Source organism: Sus scrofa, chromosome 2 (genome assembly GCF_000003025.6).
Source record: "Sus scrofa isolate TJ Tabasco breed Duroc chromosome 2, Sscrofa11.1, whole genome shotgun sequence".
Taxonomy (NCBI): domain Eukaryota; kingdom Metazoa; phylum Chordata; class Mammalia; order Artiodactyla; family Suidae; genus Sus; species Sus scrofa.
The window spans coordinates 111,774,445-111,800,524 of NC_010444.4; the positions used below are offsets into that span (position 1 = coordinate 111,774,445).

The 26,080-nt window shown below is 32.8% G+C and overlaps 1 long non-coding RNA gene across 1 annotated transcript in view; it reads left to right on the top strand.

Moving 5' to 3' along the window:
- The window catches only part of LOC110259435, a 77,125-nt gene extending 51,619 nt beyond the window's left edge, over nucleotides 1-25,506 (top strand). Inside the window, exons 2-3 of the long non-coding RNA XR_002341845.1 lie at nucleotides 23,868-23,947; nucleotides 25,390-25,506. This is a non-coding gene — a long non-coding RNA (uncharacterized LOC110259435). The remainder of the gene's footprint in view (nucleotides 1-23,867; nucleotides 23,948-25,389) is intronic.

A 26,080-nucleotide genomic window follows, 5' to 3' on the forward strand; every position in this document is an offset into this window, starting at 1 on the left:
TTGTTTCATTTAGGATCTCCATTGCCTTATTGATTTTCTGTCTAGAAGGTCTACCCGTTGATATGGGAGTGGGGTATTAAGCCTCCTACTATTATTGTATCCCCGTCAATTTCCCCTTTTATGTCTTTAATATTTGTTTATGTATTTGGATACTCCTGTATTAGGGTGATATATATTGACAAGTGTAATATCCTCTTTTTGAATTGACCTTGTTATCTTTATATAGTGTCCTTCTTTATTTTATTTCTGGTCTCTTTTTTAAAGTCTATTTTGTCTGATATGAATATTGCAATTGCTTCTGTGTAGTCATTTCTATTTGAATGAAATATATTTTTCCATCCCCTCCCTGTCAATTTATATAAGTCCTTGCCCTAAGATGAGTCTCTTCTAGGCAGCATATTTTAGGCTCTTGGCCTTATTTATTTATTTATTTTTAATCCAGTCTGCCACTTAATGTATTTTGATTGGAGCATTAAGTCCATTAAAACTTAAAATAATTTTTAATAAATATGTATTTATTGCCATTTTAAACCTGTTTTTCAGTTGATTCTTTGTTTCTCCTTTGTTCCTTTCTTTTCATTTTTGGTGGGATTATTTCCTTTTTTATACTAGTGTCCTATTTTTTTTGTCTTTAGTGAATTATTTTTGCTTTGTGGTTTCGTTTTTGGAAGTATGTTAAAATCTTCTATATGCTTGCCTTAGATTGATAGTCATATAGGCTCAAATACATTCTAAAAAAATCTAGACTTGCTTACTCTCCTTCTACACATTTTACGATTTTGATGTCCTTTTGTTACAGCTTCATGTTTATCTTTTTTTCTGTTCCTTGTATTTATCATTGGTTTAACAAATAAGTTTGTTGTTGTGGTTTTTGATCTGTATACTGGCTTATTTAAGTGATAAGCTTCCAATTTATGATTTCTTCTGTATCTTCTTACTTCCTATTTAGAGGAAGAAATCTTTAAATATTTGTCTTAGAATATGCTTAGTACTATTTTAGGTTTTTTTTGGTTGTGAAGTAAGTCAGAAAGAGAAAGACAGAAACCATATGATATCACTTATATCTGGAATCTAATATACACCACAAATGAACCTTTTGACAGAAAAGAAAATCATGGACACGGAGGATAGCCATGTCTTAGCTGTTGTGAATAGTGCTGCAATGAACATGCAGTTGCGTTGTGTCTTTTTCAAGGAAAGTTTGGTCTGGATATACTATCTTTTTCCCATTTTATATTCTTGCCTCCTTTGTCAAAGATTAATTGACCATAGGTGTCTGGGTTTATTTCAGGGTTCTCTATTTCTGTTCCATTGGTCTGTATGTCTGTTTTGGCACCAGTACCACACTGTCTTGATGACTATGGCTTTGTAATAGTGTCTGAAGTCTGGGAGAGTTATGCGTCCTGCTTGGTTCCATATAAATTTTTGGATGGTTTGTTCTAGTTCTGAAAAATGTCATGGGTAATTTGATAGGGATTGCACTGAATCTGTAGATTGCTTTGGGAGTATGGCCCATTTTTGCAATATTAATTTTCCAACTCAGGAGCATAGAATATCTATTTATTTACATCCTCTTTAATTTCCTTGATTAATGTTTTATACTTCTCAGCATATAAGTCTTTCCCTTCCTTGGTCAGGTTTATTCCCAGGTATATGATTTTGGGGGGCAAATTTTAAAAGGTATTGAATTTTTATATTCCTTTTCTAATATTTAATTGTTAGATATAGATGTGACATTTCTGAATGTTAATCTTATATTCTGCTACTCTGCTGAATTTGTTGATCAGTTCAAGTAGTTTTTGGGTTGAATCCTTAGACTTTTCTATATATAGTATCATGTCATCTGCAAACAGTGAGTTTCACCTCTTCTCTTCCAATTTGGATACCTTTTATTTCTTTTGTTTGTCTGATTGCTGTGGCTAGGACTTCCAATACTATGTTGAATAACAGTTGTGAGAGTGGCCATCCTTGTCTTGTTCCAGATTTTAGTGGGAAGGCTTTCAGCTTTTCTCCATTGAGTATTATATTTGCCGTAGGCTTGTCATAAATGGCTTTGATTATGTTAAGGTATGTTCCCTCTATACCCACTTTGGTAAGAGTTTTGATCATGAAGATGATAGACTTTGTCGCATACTTTTTCTACATCTGTTGCATTGATCATGTAGCTTTGGACTTTTCTTTTGTTAATGTGGTGCATGACATTGACTGATTTTCATATGTTGAATCACCTTGTGAACCTGGGATGAATCCCTCTTGGTTGTGGTGTATGATCTTTTTTATATGTAGTTGGATTCGGTTGGCTAAATTTTTGTTGAGAATTTTTGTGTCTGTATTCCTCAAAGGTATTGGCCTATAGTTTTCTTTTTTGGTGGTATATTTGTCTAGTTTTGGTTTTAGGGTGATGGTGGTGTCATAGAATGTCTTTGGGAGTGTTTCTTCTTTTTTGACATTTTGGAAAAGTTTGAGGAGAATGAGCATAAGTTCCTCTTTGTATGTTTGGTAGAATTTGCCTGTGAAGTCATCTGTTCCTGGACTTTTATTTGTGATCTTTTTTATATGTTTGATTCAGTTGGCTAAAATTTTGTTGAGAATTTTTGCATCTTTATTCATCAAAGATATTAGCCTATCATCTTTTTTTGTAGTATCTTTGTATGGTTTTGATATTAGGGTGATGGTGGCTTCATAGAATGTCTTTGGGAGTGTTCCTTCTTCTTCAAACTTTTGGAAGTTTAAAGAGGATGAGTATATGTTCCTCTTTGTACATTTGGTAGATTTCCAGAATTCCTATTATGCATAGATTGTCCTGCTTTATATTATAGCATAGATCTCTTATATTGCTTTTGTGTTTTTCATTTGGTTTTCTGTCTGCTGTCCTGACTTGGTGATTTGCATTATTCTGTCTTCCAAGTCACTAATTCATTCCTCTGCTTTATTCATTCTGCTCTTTAGTGCCTTTAGCTCAGTTTGAGTCTCTGCAAATGAATTTTTTAAATTTTTCTTGGTTCCTCCTTATATTTTCTAGTTCCTTGATAAAGTAATCTGCATTACTGTTTATATCTTCTCTTAATTCCTTTATATTCTGCCTTAATTCATTCAGTATTTTCACTGTTTCCCTTTTGAACTCAGTGTCTATCAGTCTGCAGAGGTCTCTTTCATTGTTCACTGCTTAGGTGAATTCTCCTGTTCTTTTAACTGGGAATGGTTCCTGAGCTTCCTCATTTTGCTTATATTTTTCTTTTTCTATGAGTTTATGGAAACCAAACTGTAGTCTTGGAGGGCTATTTCTATGCAAGAGCACCCTTTGTATTTTGTGGAGGTTACTATTTATTTCTGTTCTGGGAGTTTGGATATTTGCTATCTGTTTCTTTGGTGTGAGCAGGTTGTTGTCCCCAGGGTGCTGAGTGTGTTTCCAGGGAGAAGGAGGCTGGGAAGGGCTAGTAGTCAGTGCCTGGTTGCTGGGCTCTTGACAGTAGCAAGGACCTGCAGGAGAGTGGTGCAGGTTACTCCTAGTTGCAGGGCCCTGGGATGTGGTAATGAGACTTAGGCAGATTTAAGAGGTGGCCAGAGCATTTGGAAGTGGCAGTAGCGGGATTGCGTGAGTTCCTGGGGGAGTGAGAGCAACAAAAGGTGGTGTTTGGTCAAAATTCCCCCCTATGTGTTATTCTCTGCAGTGATTGGGGCCACAAGTGGTGTGTGTTCACAGACCCCTAGGTGGGTCCACACCTCTGGAGTCAGAGATTACTGTGATGGTTTGCCCCCACCACCTATAGACCACACAAGAAGCACCCCTTTCTGCTTACGCCATCAGGAGTTGCTGCACAGGCTGTTCTTAGTTGCAGGGTCCTGGAAAGGGACAGTGCGGTTGTGCTGATGATCTGTTGGCTCTCAATCTGCTTTGCCCTCCTCAGTCCATCTGTGGTGCTTTTCTCGTGACTTTGAGGTCCGTCTGTCTTAGCTGATCTCCCCATCAGTTAGGCAGGTTCCCAGGGTGTGGGTTATTTTCTCTTTCACAACTCCCTCTCATGAATGATAGTCTAGTCCTAATTCCTTTTCTCTCTGTCTGTCTCTCTCTTTTTGTTTTTTCTACCCAGTTATGTAAGGTGTTTCTTGCCCTTTTGGGGGGTTTATGTTCTTCTGCCAGTGTTCAGTAGATGGTCTGTGTGAATTGTTCTGCATGTAGATGTGGTTTTTTGATGTGTTTGTGGGAGGTGAGTGCGACTTCTTACTCCTCCACCATCTTGATCCTCCCCCACCCGATTTTTTTTTTTTTTTTAATATTTGTGGGAGATGTTGAGCACCTACTCCTTTGCTATCTTGATTATGTCCCTCATGTATTTTTCTTTCACTAAAATAGAAGATCAATGAAAGGCAAGAACTTGATCTTTCTTAAAATGACATATCCTGTCTTTGAACACAGATATGATTAACAAGTACATACTAAATATTTGCTGGGAAAAAAAATTGAAGAAAAATGCAAATAGGTCCTTGAAAGAGAAATATAGAGAGAGTTAACTTTTATATGTTACAGGCTGATGATGCCATTTAACTTTTTAGAAATGTCTAAATTGGAGTTCCCGTCGTGGCGCAGTGGTTAATGAATCCGACTAGGAACCATGAGGTTGCGGGTTCGGTCCCTGCCCTTGCTCAGTGGGTTAAAGATCCGGCGTTGCCGTGAGCTGTGGTGTAGGTTGCAGATGCGGCTGGGATCCTGCGTTGCTGTGGCTCTGGCGTAGGCCGGTGGCTCCAGCTCCAATTCAACCCCAAGCCTGGGAGTCTCCATATGCCGTGGGAGTGGCCCAAGAAATAGCAACAACAACAACAACAACAAAAAGAAAAAAAAAAAAAAAAAAAGAAATGTCTAAATTGGATATGAAAAGAGTGTTTGGGAAAAACAAAACAAAACAGCCAAAAACAAAAACTGAAAAACTCAGATTATTTACAGTATTCTCTAAATGGAAAAAATTAAAAAAAATTAACCACTTCAATTTTGATTTTTACTTGATTAATCCATTATCAGAATATATACTATGTCCCAAGAATCCAGCCAGGATCCTGAATCACAAATGAGAAAAGAAAACAAGTCATGTAAGTCATAGGTCCGCAAAGATGTAGATTAGGTGATATTGTGATCTAATAAAATTTCACCAAAGCTACCCAGCAAAGAATATTTTTGACAAAATCCACTGAAGTCATATTTTCAACATCTTTATTTTTCTGTTTTTTGTTGTTTCCCCCCCCCACTTGATATGAACAAGTATTCTGTATTTTTTGTCAAATCTCTACTGAATAATCATGGCTCTGTATCATTTACTTGCAACTCTGAGACTATTAGATACTCATTTCTCATGATGCCTCAACATTTATCTAAATTGCACTTATTCAAAACCTGAACTTGAATTTTCTGCAGTTTTTTTCACTCAGTCACCATTCACAAATAATCAGATTTACAGAATGATTTAGAATGCTGCAGTAGCTGAGACTTTGGGTTTTTAAAGAAATTTTCAACACAAGTGATTTTCCTTTCTTTTTCTCTCTTTTTTAACATACCTATCTTCATAATGTTATTGGCCTTGCTAAAATTTTTCATGATAACTAAATACTTTTCTTAACACTCCATGTAAGTTAGTGATGTTTAATATGAACTACAAGTACCCCCTTGTTTAATATGAACTATAAGAACCCCTTGAATGACATGAAAAATCTAGTGCACTGAAGTTTTACATCTCAGGAATTAGAAAAGAGGATCCAGTTTCTTTTAGTTTTCTATCACCCACAGTAGTTAACTCAAAAACATGGAATATATCTCCAAAGATTGAATGATTTTTTGTCATCTTAATGTGTACTCTTCTGAGTAGAGTCTAAAGGCATTGATTTGGATGTAATCTTGAGGTTGAATGTTTGCCTTTAGCATTAAACAGTTGTTTTTCCATCACTGCCTATCATGACACCACAAATTTTCTGTTAAGAAATATCAAAGTTACCTTACTGCATATGCTAACTACAAATCATACTAAAATTATATGGCCTATAAGTCCAAATTATAAGATAAAATAATAAGATAAAATTTTAAATGTTAATTTTATTTGAATATTTTAAAAAGACCCTCCAAAATGCATTTTATATAGCATCACTAGCATTCTTATAGTCTAGTGATTTATAAAACATGTTGGCCTAAATATTTAGGGTCTCATAAGCTCAAGGCCATAAAGCCTTTGTACCAAGTCAGACAACAAAAAAAAAAATATTACTTGGATTTTAGTGACTAGTCCTACAAACATTTAAAAAAAATGAGTCTGAAGGAGTGAGTGCTTTTCTCAGACTAATTATTAGGGTCTGTTTTGCTATAGATTTTCCATTTCCTCACACAGCTAGCTAAATGAGTTCTTTATGCCCCAGGGATTAATCAGGAATGTGAACAATCCTGGTGAGAGCTGCTGGGGTTTTGAAAGAGTGTGCTGTTTGATATAAGAGACTTTAAATTCTTGAAATTAGCATAATAATAACATTTGATGGACATTTGATAGGAAATGGCTAGGTAACATGACCTACACACCAGAAGGGTAAGGCAAGATTTTTACAAAGTTGTTTTGTAAAGGTTTGTATCAAAACAACTTCAAAGGCCACATACCAAGAGTCACCCATATAATTCTAACAACGATTATATTTCCTAGACTTCACTATCTGCCTGAATAGTCTGTTTAGCTCAATAAATCCAAACCTGCCAAGTTAATTCAGGTTTGTACTTTCTTTGGAACAAATTCCACACTTCCATTGAGGTATGTTATTTCTCCTCATGTAAAAACTAATGTATTTATTTAATATAAGTAAGTTTTTTCAGCTGCTTGCATTTTGGGTACACAAAGATTGTCCAGTAAAATACAATAACCTAATACATGACACCAAAGAGCCTTGGTGGTAGCACTACTAACAGTAAAGAGAGGTTTTTAAAAAGTCAAACTGAGAACATTGTACAAAACCCAATGATTTGGAAGTGAAATAGCTTTTTTCAGGCATCATTTGCCTAATCAATCTAAAATAAAATTTCAAGCTTAAAGTTTATTTTCCACAATAATGAGATCCTAAAAGTTGTTTTAACCCGTGTCTTAAATTCTCTTCAACCTTCCATGTCTTCATTTTATGGAGAGCTAAGCTGTGGAAACTCATCAGAACACATCAAGCATCCTAGGGACAGAAGTATGCAAGAATGCCTCTTTCAGTCTGTCTAAAGCATGAAGTGGTACTGTATTCTTTGACCTCAGATTTCAGATTTAACAATGTAACATAGACACATAATAGAAGAAAAATAGTTTTATAAAAAACAAACAACAACAGCAAAAACCCAGTACAGCTAGACACAGTCTCCTAAAAGGAAATAATCCTTTTGTAAGAATTCAGCCAAAGGTAAAATTTTGACATTTAAACCTTTCTACCATTTCTGTATTTCCTATGAAGGAAAATCAGTTCATTTTATTTTTTTGAGTGAACTTGCTATCATCTATCAGTTGTCCCTTTAACCTAATCTTAGTTGATAATAAAATTTTTTGTTAGTGATTTAAGAAACCCCCCCCCTTTTTTTTTTTTGGTCCTTTGTCCTTTTAGGGCTGCACTCGTGGCATATGGAGGTTCCTGGGCTAGGGGTCTAATCGGAGGAGCTGTTGCTGCCGGCCTACACCAGAGCCACAGCAACCCCAGATCTGAGCTACGTCTGCAACCTACCCCACCACAGTTCATAGCAACGCCAGATCCTTAACACACTGAGCAAGGCCAGGAATCGAACCCACAACTTTATGGTTCCTAGTCAGATTCGTTTCTGCTGCGCCATAATGGGAATTCCAGAAAAATCCTTATTTATTTAAAGATGCTTAAAAATGAAAGCGATATGGGAAAATTGGTATCTTCGCATTTTGTGTTTAGTTTGCATGTACCTTTATAATCAAACCTAGCAAATTGTAACAATTTTGAAATATAATTTATTTGCTTATTGGCAAAGAGAAACCAAACTGCTGTTGTTTCAAAGATAAAAACAAATAAACAAAAAACAAAGAAGATAGATAATAGATAAATGATTGGATAAAGCTGATAGGGCACCAAGATGAAGAATATGAATGGAAAATAAAATGTTTGTTTATGTATTTGTAAGGAGGCAACATTCATGTGTACTTACAGCTATCTCGGAGATTGATATGAAAGGTAATTTGAATGATTTATACTTCATGTTTTTATATATTTAGATTTGTATTGCATGTTACATTAAAACACATTTTCTTGTTAAATATTAATGCAGAAGTGTCTGAATGTTAATCATTTATTATATTCATAATAGTTTATCTATTTCTTCTTCCTAAATTATTTAGAGTAAAATCTTTTTTCAAAGACTTTATTTTGAAGGACTTTTAGTCTAGTGAATACAGAAAACATAGTACATGTCAATGTCTAAGAGGAAATAATTATGTTTCTCAATAAAGCAGTATCCCCAAATACCAGCTCACAGGGAAGTCTTGTGAGTTACAAGAGTAGCTACATTGAGCCTCTTAGCCATAATTTTCCTTATTGAAAGGAGTGAAAATAAAATTCACTCAGAATTTTGACAATTACATGATAACATGTTGCTCTAGTTTGAGTAGCTCCATTAATTTCTGCCTGCTTATTATTGTAATTTAAAAACCATTTTTCTGAAAGTTTTTTTTTTTTTCCCCCACTGTACAGCAAGGGGATCAAGTTATCCTTACATGTATACATTACAATTACATTTTTTTTTCCCCACCCTTTGTTCTGTTGCGACATGAGTATCTAGACAAAGTTCTCAATGCTACTCAGCAGGATCTCCTTGTAAATCTATTGTAAGTTGTGTCTGATAAGATTTTTAAGAGAACATTAAATCAGTAAATATCAATACTTCATATAAAATGGAAGTAATTTATTTCTTTACTTCATCTAAACAGATAATTGCTTAGAATTAAATGGGGACAAACTGGAATTCAGGGTAACTAGATCAGTCAGTTATAATATTGTGGATGCTTCAAAAGGTAAAAGAAAGAGCTAAAGACATTTATTGTTGAATTTTGATATAATACTCTTTTATAATTTTGATTTATTTTTATTTTTAATACAACTTCATAGAAATACCTCATATCTTCTAAAAAAATGAACTAGCTCCTCAAAGCAAAAGGTGGAGAAAAATAATAAACTGGCTTTATTTTGCTTAATAAAACATTTCTTTAACTCTCAAGAAAATAAGCAAATCAGTTAATTAACTTTTTAATATCAGAAGAGTAGAATAGTGTAGATACATTACCCGTTATCTCTGTGCTCTCACCGGAAAGAATTATAATACTTTAAATATCTAGTTCTAACTCATTTTTTTCAAATCAACCATTTTACAAGGAAGGACAGTAAGGCCCAGAAAATTAAAATTCCTCATCAAAAGTTAGACACAAATCTTTTACTTCTAGGTGTTTAGTTTATATTTGTTGTCTTAATTATGTGAGGGCTCTCAATACATACATACACGAGACTTGCTTCATAATGAATATGGAGTAAAACCAAGGAGAGGAACTACTAGTAATATAAATCTTTATTTATTTAGATGGATTGACTAGTTGTCTCAAGTATTAAATATGATGTGATATTTAAATTAAGTATAATATAATAAATATAATAATAAAATCATAATTTGATCTTTCTTACAATCTTATAAAAGATAGACTCAAAGAGGAGAAGTTAGCTTTCATTTATCGTTGTAGTTTTGAACCATATATAAATTTCAAGCTTTTACCTTCAAGCATATATGCTTGCAAATTAATATAGCACAGGCAGCTCTATGTCCTTTTATAGATCTTTTGAATGAGAAAATAATGATCTCGCTGTTGATAATTTAACCTTTATTTATTCAGCCAAATTCTTCCACTGTATAGGAAAGTCTTTGAGAATTCATAAAGCTTAATAAAGCAGATATTTTGCTTTTTTGTGTTTGCTTGGATTTGTTTTTTAGTTCTCTATAATAGTCATTTAGCAAATAGTTTTAGCAAAAGTTAAATAACTTGAAGACAGAATTAGAAATGTATAAACCTTCCTGGCAGGAGTCCTCTAATTCAACTTTGAACTGTATAGTCATGAAACTAAGATGACTTGATAATGCTGATGGGTTTGACAGTTTACTTCATTTTTTTAATAGTGTCTTAGTCTTTCAAGCATGTTTAAGCTCAGTTTCCCATCAGTTTCCTGAAAGGCCAGATCTCTTTCTGGGCTATTTCCACTAAGTATTTTGTATAAATCCAAATTATGCCTGCTGAATGTTCATGCAGGGAAGGGCAGAACAGTGCTTTGTGAGTTATGTGCTCTCATTCCTCTGTGTGAGACACCTTGTCAACAGTGGGTGATCAGAGAGAGAAAGGACTTCCAAGGAAGCTCAATAGCAGAATTATGCAAACCTTTTACTCTAATGAAGTAGTTACAGAGCCTTCTGTGACAAGCTCATTGTCCTTCAGGCGAATGTATGGATCTCAGTTCTTGTACTCACATGACATCAGTCTTTGAAACTTTATTACTTTGCTAAGAAAGAAAGATAAGGAAAGAAGAAAGGAAGAAGGAAGGAAGGAAAGAAGAGGAAAAGAGAAGGAGGGGAGGAAAAGGAGAGAGGAGGTACACTTTTATATCCATCTTCCTTTGAGGGAAAATATCAATGCTTAATTTATTTCTCCAAGTAAAAACTTCATCTAAAATTTATTCCAGATAATCATATATAAAGAATTGTAATCTCTTTTGACATAAGCCTGTCGTCAGTAGTTCTAATATTGGCATTGGAAATCTCCTGAAAAAATTTAGACCAGGATTTCTGAGCCATTACAATGAAAATATAACCCCTTAGTGGTTTTTGTTCTTTTAAGATGAAAGTTCTTTAAATAAACAGCTCAGATATAAAATAATAATGTATAACTCTGATGTAAATCACATATAAACTAGAAATTTTCTGTTGATGTAAATAGAAGATGTAGCTACATTAAAAAAAACCACTTTCATTGAAGTAAAGTTTAAAAGGGCAGGAAAAATTAAAGACAATGATTGTCATTCAAACTAGCATTTAATACAAAATGCTGATTTTTTTCTCTAGATCATATTTGCCGCTTTTTTTTTTTTTTTCCTATTTTAGGGCTGCACCCAAGGCATTTGGAGGTTCCCAGGCTTAGGGTTGAATCAGAGTTGTAGCTGCCGGCCCACACCGCAGCCATAGCAATGCCAGATCCTTAACCCCCTGAGTGAGGCCTGGGATCGAACCCTCATCCTCAGGGATCCTAGTCAGGTTCGTTAACCGCTGAGCCACTAAGGGAACTCCCATATTTTCCACTTTTATTGAGATAAAATTAACATATTAACACTGTTTAAGTTTAAGCATACAGCAGAATGATTTCGCTTAAGTGAAATACTGTAAAATGACTTCCACAGTTGTTAATTCCATCATCTTATATAGAAACAAAAAAAAGAGAAATGATTTTCTTCCTTGTGATGAGAGAATTCTTAGGATTTAACAACTTTAAAATATACCATACAGCAGTGTTAACTGTAAATATTGTGCATCATACTCCTAGTACTTATTTATTTTATAACTAGAAGTTTGTATTTTCTGATCACCTTTATCCATTTTCTCATTCCCCCAACTACCACTCTGGTAAACACAAATCTGATCTCCTTTTCTTTGAGTTTGGTGTTTTGTTTTGTTTTTAGATTCTATGTATAAGTGACATCATTCAGAGTTTGTCTTTTTGTCTGATTTATTTAACTTAGCATAATGCCCTCAAATTCTATCCCTGGTGTCACAAATGGTAGATTTTCTTCTTTTTTTTTTATAGCTCACTGATATTCAACTGTGTATACTATCACAACCTCTTTATCCATATATCCATAGATAGACAATTTAAGTTGTTTCCATGTCTAGATATTGTACATAATGCTGAAGTGAACATAGGGTGCATATATTTCTTCAACATAGTGTTTTTGTTTTCTTTGGCTATATCCCATGGAGTGGAATCGCTAGATCATATGGTAGTTCTAGTTTTAATTTTTTGAGGAACGTCCATATTGTTTTCCATAGTGGCTGTACCAATTTACAATCCTACCAGTAGTGCACAAGAATTTCCTTTTCTTCACATCGTATCCAGCATTTGTTAGCTCTTGTCTTCTTGAAGATAGCCATTCTACCAGGTGTGAGGTAACATCTCATTGTTTATTTTGCTCATTTCCCTGGTGATAGGATTGCTGAGCATCTTTTGTACCTATGGCCATTCATGTATCTTCTGTAGAAAATGTCTGTTCATATCATCTGCCTGTTTTTCAATTGGATTATTTTGGGGTTTTTGCTGTTGGGTCATATAAGTTTTTTATGTATTTTGGATATTAACCCCTTATCAGATTTATGTTTTACAAGTACTTTTTCCCATTCCATAGGCTGTCTCTTCATTTCGCTAATTGTTTCTTTTCCTGTGCAGAAGGATTTTAATTGTAGCCCCTTGTTTATTTTTACTCTTCTTGCTTTAGGTGTCACACCTATGACATCATTGTCAAAACTGTCAAGAAGCTTCTGGAGTTCTCATGATGAAACTCCATGATGGTGCAGTGGAAACGAATCTGACTAGGAACCATGAGGTTGTGGGTTCGATCCCTGACCTTGCTTAGTGGGTTAAGGATTGGGCACTGCCATGAGCTGTGGTGTTGGTCACATATGCGGCTTGGATCTCGCGTTGCTGTGGCTCTGGCGTAGGCCAGTAGCAATAGTTCCGATTAGACCTCTAGCCTGGGAACCTCCATATGCCATGGGTGAGGCCCTAAAAAGGACAAAAGACAAAAAAAGAAAAAAAAAAGATTCTTTCCTGTTTTCTTCTAGGAGTATTTTGGTTTTATGGTTTCTGGTCTTATAGTTAAACCTGTAATTTTTTTCATTTTTTTGTGTGTGATTTTTGTAAAATAGGCATCTAGTGGTCTCCTTATATGTTGATAATTTTCTCAGAAATGCTGATATCATTGTCAGTAAACTTTGTTGTCTCTTATAAAATGAGCACTTTTAAACTAGAATTTAAATTAGAAGCTTGTACACAAATGGGAATTAACTCAGTATTTGCTCAGAAATGTGTTTGTTTTGACTTACATGTTTATGGCACAAACAAAATCATTAGTATTTTGTAAGATTTTGAAAAAAAAAAAAAGGCAGGAAAGCAGATTTGGTGAGTCCTCAAATATGAAAGCTAGGAAAGAGCAGAACCCCTTTTATGTGGATCTGTTCCACATTCACAGACTTCACCATTGTGTATATAAGGCTGTTCCAGCCATTAATAAATCAGGCAGCACACTCATAACCTAGTCATTAGTGAGAAGGGGCAGGAGAAGAGACATATGGGGAATCCAGTCAGTCCCATTGTCAATGAATCTGATTCCTCCTTTAAATAAACATTTGAGTTTTTCACTGACTATACAACACGAATCTCCTTTGGTTTGCTTTGACAAATTTAAGAGACTATAATATAGTAATTACTTCTCTAAATGAAATAGAAAACATGATATAGCCTTACTTTGCTATACCATGACTGCTGAATTCAGAAACACTGCCTTTTTTTGTCTCATTATTTAATTCATTCATTTATTCATTATCTATTGAGCATCTGAGCACCAGAAGTTTATAAGAAATAAGCTAACTCTACCCTGAGGATTCATATAATATATACACATTATTTTGTCATTAAAGGTTTTCTGTCTAATGACAATTGAGATTTTATCAATTAAGAAGATTGAGATAGACTAGAAAATATGGAAAGTGGTAATTATTATCACATATATTATTGCTTTTTTATAGTGACTATATTGATAAACTAATATAAGATAGAAATATTATATTACCTCATTTAGTGATATTTATTGCCTTTATTTAATAAATAATTAATAAATATGAATTCCTTAGCAAAGAATCTGATCCAAAGCAAGTATTTAAGATATGGCTGCAATTTTAATTCTTAATATCAAGGACAATTAATATTATTATTCCTATTTTAGAGAAAAATGGGTTCCCATAGTGAAGATGTTAGGTACATAAAAGATATAGAGGCAGGATTAGAATCTTCCTCAGTATAACCATGCTTTTTGCTTTTATTGTGAACATACTTATTTCCTATGGACATGGTATATGGATTATATAATTCATAACCTCTCTTGTATTTGGAATTCTGTTTTGTTTCCTATTTCTGCCTAGTAGTAATAAGGGCATCTTAAGGGCTTGATCAACAATTTGATATTTAAGAGTTCTAAGAGGAAGAATACATGTCTGGTATATATGTGTGAGATGAAAAGAGACTGAGAATGAAGTTTCAAATGTTCTGTTTACAAACTGAGTTATAGAAACTCATGTAAATTTTGTCCAAATCAGATGAACTTTAAAAGAAATGGTGATATTTGGCTTTGTAAGGGAGTGGCATGGTCATCTCATTTCTAGATTTCTCAGTGTATGCAAATGGAGGGGTATCTTTGATAAGGTAACTAATTGCTTGATCTAGGTGTGTGGCTACATGAGGGAGAGGATTAATCAGGCCTGCTGCTAGTATCTAAAGCTGAGCTCTCCAGTGTGGTAGACACTAAGCACGTGGGTTATTGTGCACCTCAAGTGTGGCTAGTTCAAACAGAGATGTGCTGTGAGTATAAAATACACACCAGATTTTAGAACTTTAGTATATATGTAAAAAAGAATGTAATATGCTCATTAATGATTTTTACATTGATTTGTTGAAATAATATTTTAGATGTTAGGTTAAGTCTAATAAATTATTAAAATTAATTTCACTATTTTTACTTTGGTTAATGTGGTTACTATAAAGTTTTAAATTACTAATGTGGTGTGAATAATATTTCTCTTGGACTACACTGATCTAAAAATGCCATGGAGAATTTTTAACCATCATGTGAGAAGATGATGGATAGGAAAATAGAAAGCTACACAGGTGAAAGACTACACATGCAGAACCAGACAATACTGCACAGAGATGAGAAACAACTTCACTGGAATGTGGAGGAAGCAGATTCCAAAGCAGGGAGGAATCACTAGAATCACATTCTTTCCTGAAGCAGCTCAGTAGGCTGGAGTGGCCCCAAGAATAAAAATCACCACCTTCCTCTTCAACTTCATATCCATCATCACCCAGTGACAGCCCCAGTGCTTCAGTGTCACTCAGAGAAAACTCATAGTGTAGTGAGATTAAATACCATGTATTTATATATGGTGATAGGCAAATTAGATATATATGTAATTTAAATATTTATTTCTATATAAATATTCATTTGATTTCCTTCTTTTATATACCTTCTGCAAAGAGCCTTTAACTTGGTATCCTACCATTGCTTAATTATTTGTTATGGATTTTTTTTTTCTTTTTCAGCTTCCCCTGAAGTGTACGAAAGTTCCTAGGCCAGGGATCAAATCCAAGCCAGAGCTGTGATCTGTGCCATTGCTGCAGCAATGCCAGATCCTTAACCCACTGCAATGGGCCAGGGATCAAACTGGCATCTCCACAGATAAGCCAGATCATCAACCCATTGTGCAATAGCGGGAACTCCTATTAGGCATTTATTAAAAAAGAATTTGTATAAGAGCTCTAATCAGTAGAAATGAAGAACTGTCCCTCCCCCTTAATAAATGGTACCTTCATGCTACAGGGATTTCATCTGTCATAGTTAAAAATATATCACAAAAGGGTATTTTTTTAATTTCTTATAATTAGGCCTACTAATAATATCATTATTTAACCCAATACTCTTGGAGAAAATATGACATGAAAGAAAAGATATAGTAATAGAGAATGTCCATGTAAATGATAATATATCATTTCTAATCATCTTTCAATAAAATCAATGGCCATGTTTTCAATTTTATCCTGAACATTAGTACCTACAAAAGGTGTTTATGAATGCTACCAGCAGGGAGAACTTGGAAATGCAAAATCACTCATACCATTAGATGCAATCAAGATTGCTATCATTTACTAAAAACCCCAGTTGGAAATTTAAGGAGGAAAGAGAAGAGGAAAAGAGTCCAATTAGGAGAGCTCAGGATTAATTTTCTTTAAGAAATATGGTTACTCGGCTGCTTGACATTAAGTTCTTTCCATAACGAAGCCACATCTGTCACCACTTATCTTCTCTGAATAATGGTTCATGTGAGCAAGGCAGGTAACAGACTGCAGAATTTTCTAAGTGAAAAATTATTCTTTTGTTTTCTTTTTCTTCATAAATTATTTTCTATATTCTGTCTTCCTATTTCTTCTGTTTCCCATTTATTACACAAAAAGTTGTGGTTTCTTTATATTAAAGTGTCTTTTGTAACTATCACATAACTACTGAAGTAAAGAAGTACTTCATAATGTAGGGAATATTGCATTTCTAAATATGTTCAGCTAGTATTCATATTTTTGCACATGGTTATATATGGTTTTCTTTATATGTGGCCTATAGGAAATCTATGTTTCTAGACAAAGAAGGTCAGCCTGGTACTGGTATAGTTAATATAATCATCAAATCATTTAGTTTATATTACAAACAGCAGTTAAAAATCATGTTTGGACCAAGCCAGAAGTCAAAATGTTTTGTGAGTAGACATGGTTCTTTGCTTACTCAGTATTTTCCATGTGGAACATCTGGGCAAACATAAAGGTTAAGAAGACCTGTGTTTTATAGTCAGTTTTGAGATAGAAACCAAATACCTCATATCTCTCTTCCTTTCAGGGATAATCCATTATTTAATGTCTAATGAAGTGTGATGACTAAATCTCAAAGACCTTCAGAACCCTTTTCAGGAATATGGTATCTTTTCTCCATGAATATCTATGATTGACTGAAAAATATTTTTATATTTCACAAATATATCCTGATGGGTACTTATCACCTTCAAAATGTGCCTGCTTGGACAGTCTTTCTTGCTACATTTTGAGACTTGGTTCTTTGTTTTATGATGTTATTAAATAATGTTATTTCCCTTCAGAGCACTCTTTCAATTAGTAATTTATATTAACTAGAAGGATTATTTGATTATTATCTGTATTCCTTATTTGACCATATGCTATGAAAAGATAAACCATGCATGTTTGTTTGTTGTTACATTTACACCCTGAGTTCCTAACATAGTGTCTGGCTCCTTATAAGTATTCAAGTAATATTTGAGTAATTAAAGATTGAATGCTCAGTACTATTTTTACTGAGTTGATGAAAGTTTGTCCTTAATTCCTAAAAGGACAGGAATTATAGTACCGTATAAAACAAACTTTTCTCTAGAATTAAGTGTAGAAGAAAACATAAAAAATACCTTAGCACTGCTTTTTAGAACCCATTCATCAATAGATCTCATTAGAGTCAGTAAGACTCGGCTCAAGTCTCCCCAGTGAAATATGGAGGAATCTTATCACCTTATGAACCTATTCCAAATATGAGAAAGGATGTTTTTTGTCTTCCCCAAATTTTCTGCCACAGGATTATTTTACGTCAATTCTCATCAGGAATAAACCTCATGAACCCTCAAAGTAACAATCAACACTCAAGAATAAGGGCAATGTAGTCATAATTGCCAACAAAAACTTGCCAAATTTCAGCCTCTGTTGTATGAAAAAAAAAAAAATTACACCTTATCGTGGATGAAATCTCTCACCTTAGTTAAGATTAAGCCTCAAAATTTAACTGACAGTCTTCAGGAAATATAACTATGAAGAAACATGTTCAATAAAGGATGCTGCAGTCAGAAAAATTCAGATTTTGAGAAAGTCAACGAAACAACATCAATCCAGATGGAATTGTTTAAATATTCAATTTGATGAGGTGATTGACTTAAACCTAAAAATTAAATTAGTAAATATCATCCAAAAACACAAGCAAAGAAAACCAGCATGTCCCATCCATTTAATATTGAACGAAGCAGCGTCAGCTTCTCTTTTCACACTTTTCCTTGAACTATATTAGGGCATCAGATCCATGTACTTCACCTGCAACATTATGATCTTTAACTTTCCTACCAGTAAATTTCAGGATAAAAAGGCTCACCTTTATTTCTAAAATAAGCAATTTTCAGACAAGAAACACCTGATTGTGTCTGTATTTATAAAGGAAGAAAAATTAAGAAACCAACAGAAAAAAGTATTCATTAGGCTCCTAAAGTGAATTGTTTACTAACAGTGCATAAATTTTTACCAGGAGTGAAAAGTACATACTTAGTTAATATGCATAATCTAGTTAAAGTCAAATTTTGTGCTCCAAATATATTATGAAATTTAGAATTTTATGAGACATACTTGGATTGCCTAGAATCCTAAATTTTTTTAATTGAAAAATTTTTTTAAAAAACAATTTTTGAATGTATTAATATTTTTATAATGGAATTAAGAAAAAAGATCTATAATAATAATAATTATACATATTTCATCAGGACATATAATTGGTATACATTATATTTTTATAAGAGAAGGAAATCTAATTTATGGAGATGATAGTATTGAAAACTATAGGAGACTCAAGGTTTTTTTTAACTGCTTTTTGTATTGTGGATATTCTTTCTTAATAGAAACCTAATAGAAATGAATTAGTGGTATGTATAAACATTTCTTTCTAAGGGTATGATTGATAGAAATAAAGTAAATTATCTTTAATAACAACATTGCATAATATGGAAGATAATGAACTTTTTACCTAATTGTATTCTGCTATGTAGTATCTTGAAAATATGTATATTTTAAGTGTCTTTCCATGACTCAAGGTGTGATAGAATCAAAGGAGCAATCATTATGATTCTAATTTGGTATCCAAGCAAACGTTTTTAGTTATTATCATTTCTTTCTCTCTATTGTTTTGACAAATTTTGCCATGAATATTCATCTTTTTTCTAAAATTAAGAGTTATTTTACTTGACTTTTATATATTGGTATTAAAGGTATTAAAACAAACTTGTAACTTCCAAATAAACCCACTTTCAAAGACTTTTGTTATTACATTTAAAATAGCAACCACAATGATTTGAGTGGTATTTGAAGTGTATCCTGAAGCTGATACCCTTTTATATGATGTTTCTTTAGTTGCAAGATGAAATTAATTATAATTAAAGTCCTACAGGGCATTTTTTACAAAGCTAAAAGACATAATGGAAGGCAAAGGAAAAAGGGACATGCTTCATCAGATTGGTGACTTGCATATACATTAAGTCAGAAACCCAGGTTACTGGCTTCTTATCCAGTATTCAATGAAAAGTGACTGTATCAGCTAATAGTAGATTTGTGAAGCTGTTGAATAATGGTATCTTCTGAATCTTATGACCTGAGAAGCACACACTTTGCTTCAGATGAAACTTTGGACATAACAGTTTCCCTCAAACCCTATCAATTCACAAACGATACAGCTGAACACCACTCAAATCAATAGCAGAGCAAGACATGAAATTCTTAGCTCTGTGAATTTTAAACTTTATAAATTATCTCTGAAATTTATAATACAATTTAATACTTATTTGTCAAGTAACAGAAAATTAGCTTAACTACATTTAAGAAAAAAAGTTGTCACAAAGATTATAAGAACAAAAATAGACTTGATTATTAGAATTAAAGAGAGATTAGAAGTCAACATTGAATATTTAAAAAATTATTGCTATTGGTGACCTATTTTCTAAAAGGAAGAGCCTATTGACTAGTAACAAATTACCAACTTTTAAAATAGAATACATATTCCTGAGGAACAAAATTTTAAAAATTCTTTCGCAGGGCATTTCTGCAGGAATCAATGGCTGCTGAGTACAGACTATTAGATTATTTTCTGTAGTTTGAAGAATCAGGAAATTTGTGTGCAAATCAGTTTTCTAGTTGAACAGCATAGGTCTTGAGTGCAGCCACAATGTGATGCCATCAAGTTAAAGGGGGTCTAAGTGAATAAAGGAGGAAATCTAAGGTAGTTAAGAGTGTGGGTCAAATATGAGCTAATCTAGGCTCCGGGCATCCACTCAGTCCAAAGAATATTTGGGCAACAGTCTCTCATTTGGATAACAAACCCTCTATGAATTTTTCCATATATCTTATTGATTAATAGATACATAACATTAATTTCAAACTGTAGAACATTTAGTTAATGCCAACATATTTTTAAAACAAACTGTAGATTGTATTTAACTTTGACTCATATTTTAATATTTATATTTTAGGTCATGCATATTTTTTCAGATTTTAAGGGATGTCAGTGCATTCAACTTTCCATGTAAATAATTCATGATCATTATGTGGCATTAAAAAATTATGTGTTTACTTGTATACAGATAATAATTTTTGAATGGTTTAAGAACTGTAATATCGTGTAGACATTGTCTTAAAACGTCTCTAATCAGATAAAAGGACATAGGTTATTACCCTTGATTAAGTTGTCTGCCTTTCAGAATTTCATTTTTTGGTTTACTAACTTTTCCCTGTTTCCAAATTTTTGTAAAACATAGATAATTTTTTCAAACAACATAGTATGAGGGCTTTCACTCTTAATTTACAAATGACTTACAATAGTTTCATATTTGATAAAATTTCACATGTGGTTTTTAGTAATGATAGCATTTGCCTTCTATGAGTATTAATGATAGTTAATTAGTACTAAGAGCATTAATAACTCTGTAGAATCTCAGTAAATCAAAAGAAAGGAACATGTTTGTACTTCTTGCTATTATACTACATTACTACTATCCCCTTATCTTCTGTCCTTGGAGAAAATTCTAGGATTTTTACCCAAAGAATTTGCCTTTTTATTTGTTTCCTTAGAAAAAAATAAATTGATTACAACAAATAACAGCATATATCTAATTAGCAAAAGTCAGAATAGTGCATGTATGATATAACCTTCAATAGATTCTTTACTTAAAAGCATTAATTATATGTCTGGTAAAGTGATTGTCCCTAATGTATGTTTCAAGATATCTGTGAAAACTTATAAAGGAAGTGCTAAGAATAATGTAACACACATCTTCTTTACAACTTTTTAACTGGTAATTCCACTAGGCAATCTAGTAATTCTTTGTGAGATAATGATTAAGTTGTGAATGAGATATTAAATCACCATATAAGAAACAAAAGTAATAGATTTTTTCCTCAATCTCAAAATTCAATTTTATCTGAATTGCTTGTTAATGACCTTTATATCCAAAACATTTTTGATAAAATGTAAAAGTCTATGCCAGTGTATTACAACAAAGGTTGGTGTGGTTGCTGTAAGGTCAGGTTATGTGTGGTGTGATTATAGGTTAGAGATATGATCTCTGTGGCTCTACTTTGCAGGTGGGTTTCTTACTTACATTTGCTATGTTATTGAAATTATGTAAGTTCAATGTATTAAATTTAATTCAATACTTTTTATTAAAGTAGAACATGCTTATATAAAATTTTAACAAACTGAACATCACCACCACACCAAAATTCCTGCTTAAGGTGTCTCCCAGTTACCAGTGCTTTTCCCCAAATTAGCCACTACCCTGATTTCTAATTCTGCATATTAGTTTTGTCCAGTTTTGAACTTCATATAAATGTTGTGGAAAGTTTTTCCATATGCTTTATATATACTATATAAGCAGTGTTTGTGAGAATGCATCTTGCTGCATGCAGCAGTAGTTCATTAATTTTCATTGCTCTGTAACATTCAGTTCTATTAATATACCATAGACAATTCATTTATTCTAGTTTTGATTTAAAAAGCTGAGTAGTTTACAGCTTCTGACCAATAAGAATGAAGCTGCTGAGTCATTCTTAAAATGAATTGCTATGTCACAGTATGAATATGACTAAATTCAGTAGATGATAGTAAACTGTTTTCCAAAATATTGTATCAGTTTATAGTCTACTACAATGTATAGGAAAATTCTAGCTATTCTTCATTTTTTGCCAATAGTAGGTATTATTAATTTATTTTATTTTAATTTAAGCTATTCCATTGAGTTTATAATGATATCACATTGTGGTTTTAATTTATATCCTCCTTGTATCAATGACTTTGAACACTTATTTATGTGTATATTAACCATTTGGATGTCCTATTCAAGTTTTTTTTTCCCCCTCATTTATATTCTGCTGCTTCTTTTCTGTTGAATTATAAGGCACATCATACATTATAAATATGAATCCTTGATTCTTTGCATGTATTACAAGTATCTTCCTCTACTCTGTGGATTACTTTTTTCATGCTCTCAGGAGCATCTTTAAATGAACAGAAATTTCAAGCCAAAATTGGGACATTTCTGGTTCCTTTCTTTCTTTTCTTTTCTTCTCTATCTCTCTCTTTTTTTTTTTTTTTTTTTTTTTTTTTTTTTTTTTTGGAAGCCAAACCTGAAGCATATGGAGGTTTCCAGGCTAGGGATGGAATCAGAGCTACAGCTGCCAGCCTACGCCACAACCACAACAATGCAGAATCTGAGCCGTATCTGTGACCTACACCACAGCTCACACGATGCCAGATCCTTATCCTTCTGAGCAAGGCCAGAGATTGGACACACATACTCATGGATGTTAGTCAGGTTTGTTACCACTGAGCCATGATGGGAACTCCTAATTTTTGTTTCCGATTACCTTCTGTCATATTTTATTTACACACTTCTATGTAAAAACATAGAAGAGAGCCTTATTTTTTTTCCCTTTGAACCATTTATTTGAGAACTGAATCTCTCTGCTGTTAAAAATAACTTATTCCTTCCACATGATTTGAAAATAGACATACCCAGCTTCAACATTCTTTTCTTCCTCTGACAATTTGTGTGTCAGGTATGATCATCATCAGCATTCCTAGCATAACTGATGACCTGAGTAGATCATTATCAAGCAATAATCATGAAACAAAAAACATAATGCTAATGTCCAGGAAAAACACAGACAGTAAAGGTTTTATTTATTGAACATCATATATATATATATATAACATACATATATATATGTATAATCATGTAATTAAAACCATTAAATAATACAAATTTAGAATTACTATTACAGTACAAAGGGGAGTGATATAGATCAATATTTTTAAATTACATTACTGTGTCTTAAAAATTAGGAATCTATCTTACACATACATTTCTCTATGGCTGTAATGGGTTATAGTAACTTTAAATTTTCTGTTAGCAAGTATTAATCTGCATATTTGTCAATGACTTTATCAAAATGAATCTTCTTAAAATATTTATGGTCAGTAGACAGTGTAGCCAGATTAATAACTCTATCTTTACTTATAGTTGAGGAACTTTTCATTAATTTTAATTCTTAAAAAATTATTTCACATTATGCAACTGATATACACAGGTTTTCAAATATAAGGAAAGGTTTGTCATAGAGCAATAAAAATCCCATTTTAAAATAAATTCCAGGAAGTGCCATATTCCCCTACCTCTGTTTCTTTAGGATTATTTCTAACAGCTTCTAGTATTTTAAATACAGATAGTGTACAGGTGATCAAGTTTTGTTCCTTCATTTTACAATCACTAGATTATCATTGTTTATTTCTACTCTACTGTTTAAATGAAGCCATGAACTATACTTGCAGAAAGCTTAAATGATTCCATATCTTTATAAACTTGCTGTCGAAACAAATGCATGTACCAAGCCCAGATGTAAAACTGAGAGTTAAGTGAAATTCCATGTAGAATACAATGTTTACCAAAGGATAAGAAATAAAAATGTGCTAATTTGAAGCTTACACATATATTATTAAAACCCAATAGTAACCAAAGCAACTGTTTAGAACTTAGAACAACAGATTTTTTCTGGAAGGAAAATTTTATCGCTGACTTGAGGCATGGTGTTAATAAAAAGCAGACCAACTTTAGTCAAGTTTTATTATTGTTTTTAAATTCTCTGCAGACAGTACACCTCGTGAATTGCCTACACTACAGATGGACTGTTCCCGCTGTTTCATCTGTGACAAGTCTCTACCAATCACTGTGAGTGTTCTAAGATTTAAGAATAATCCAAATGTTAAACTCACTACTTTCTTTAATGAATTTCTGATTGACATCAATATTTAATGACAGTGCACTGTGTGAGAGGAACATCTCTGTTTGACATGTAAAACGTTAAGTTTATCTTCTTGAATATCATATTGACAGTATTAAATGGTATTCAGCTTGTCTCTCCAGGAACAGATGTGTAGGATTCAGGTCAGGAAGATATATCACAAGCTAGAAGCATAGTAGTAGTCTCACTTTTTGTGTTAATAATCTTTCTTTGGATTTACAGTCTTTTTGATATTTAGTGTAGTAAGTGAGTATCACAAAGTACTCACATTCATCACTCAGTATCTTCAAAAAGGATTCCAGTATTAACAAAAATAGTAACAATTCTTTACATTTCCATGTATGTTATAGCTTCCACAAACTTCAGAACATTTTCATGTACATATACAACAAACCAAACACACATGTAGTTTCTTATTGTCATTATATTTCAGATACTATTATTTCCATTTTTCAACTGAGGAGTCTGTGACTCAGAGAACATAATTTATTTGAGCTCATATGTTTATTCATTCAACAGATATTTATTTAGTTCTTATTTCATGCCAAGTTCTACATCAGGAAACTGGAATAAAACAAGGTCCATGCACAATTATTCCCTTCAAAAAGTTTTAAATGAATGTAATGGCTAAGTGTGAACTTGACTCAAGCTCTTGGCCTTTCTTCTTTCCATTCTCCACTCACTGCCCCTGTGACTTCACTGAGCTTGGGAAGAGGCATCAGAAAATCCTTGCAAAGATATGTTCAAAGTAAAAACATTACTGAGATTACATGTTTTATATATTAGCAGCTTCATGCCTCTGACCTCCTTGTTTCAAGCTCTTGACAATAGGGTGAATGCAATTCACTATACCTTCTTATTAGACAATACAAAAGATGAGTGGGGAAAGTAAGATATACCTTTTTAAATGCAGAGTATTAGAATACATTCTAGCATTCTAAGGTCTGTGTATTTATTCTTTCTGATAATAACCCAGAGTAAAAGGAAAAATTCTGTTTAATGGTTGTAACTACATTGATTTTTCAAAATCATTATTGTCATAAAAGATATAAAAGATTTTTTTCTACAAACAATTCATTGTGAAATGATAGCATTTATATTCTACTAGCCTTCCAGAAGGAAAAAAAAGCAGAATACAGTATTATGTTTCTTATTGTGTAAAACCAATGGTGTCATATAATAAGTAGAAAAGAAAGAAAATGGACACAATATCATTAAACTATATTACAAGCTATTAAGTGCAAGTGGGAAAGTAAGTGAGTTTTATTTGCTTGTCCAGAGATCTATCAAAGTAACTTCTTAGTAGTTGATGTTTATAGTGTAGAGGTTTATTTTTAAGGTAACAAAACAAGTTTCTTTTTATTCTAAGGCTCCCATCTCTTGAAAATACGAGAAAAGAGAAATGAATTAGAAAAAAATTGAGTGTGATTAATCAAGATGCCACTGTTTACCAACTTTCTGTCTTAACAAATTGTAAATTGGATATATAAAGTCATTTTCATATGAATTTCCTTTCCTTTCAAATTCTACATATCTACAAATAAATGTTAGTTTTCTGATATATATATATATATTTTTTTTTTCTTAGTGCCATAAAGGATTCGGTGTTTTCATTCTGCATTATACCTAATCTCACACTCAATATCTCCATGATTGAAGAAGTATAGTATTGGGGTGTAGCAGGAGCTGAGATAGATTATTTATCCAATGCCTATGAGATCTCCCTGACCATAGAACCTCATTTATTGAGTGGTTAATGATAATTACCTTGCTTTTCTCCTCAGAAACATTGGGAAGAAATATAGTATATTAGGCAGAGTCAGTAACACGTGGGAGTGAATCTCAACTCACTGCTTTGTAAAAGTTCAGTAACAATATAGAATACAGTATTTGTGGCTCAGGGTTTTTATGGCGTTTTTCCTGAAACTGTAATGTTTTCTCTACAAATTGTCTGGAGCCAAGTAAACACAATGATAGCTGTAGTTTTCAATATTAATATATCAAGATTAAATCAAATAATGGATATGTAATACTGTTTACAAATGTTCGTGCGCAACTTA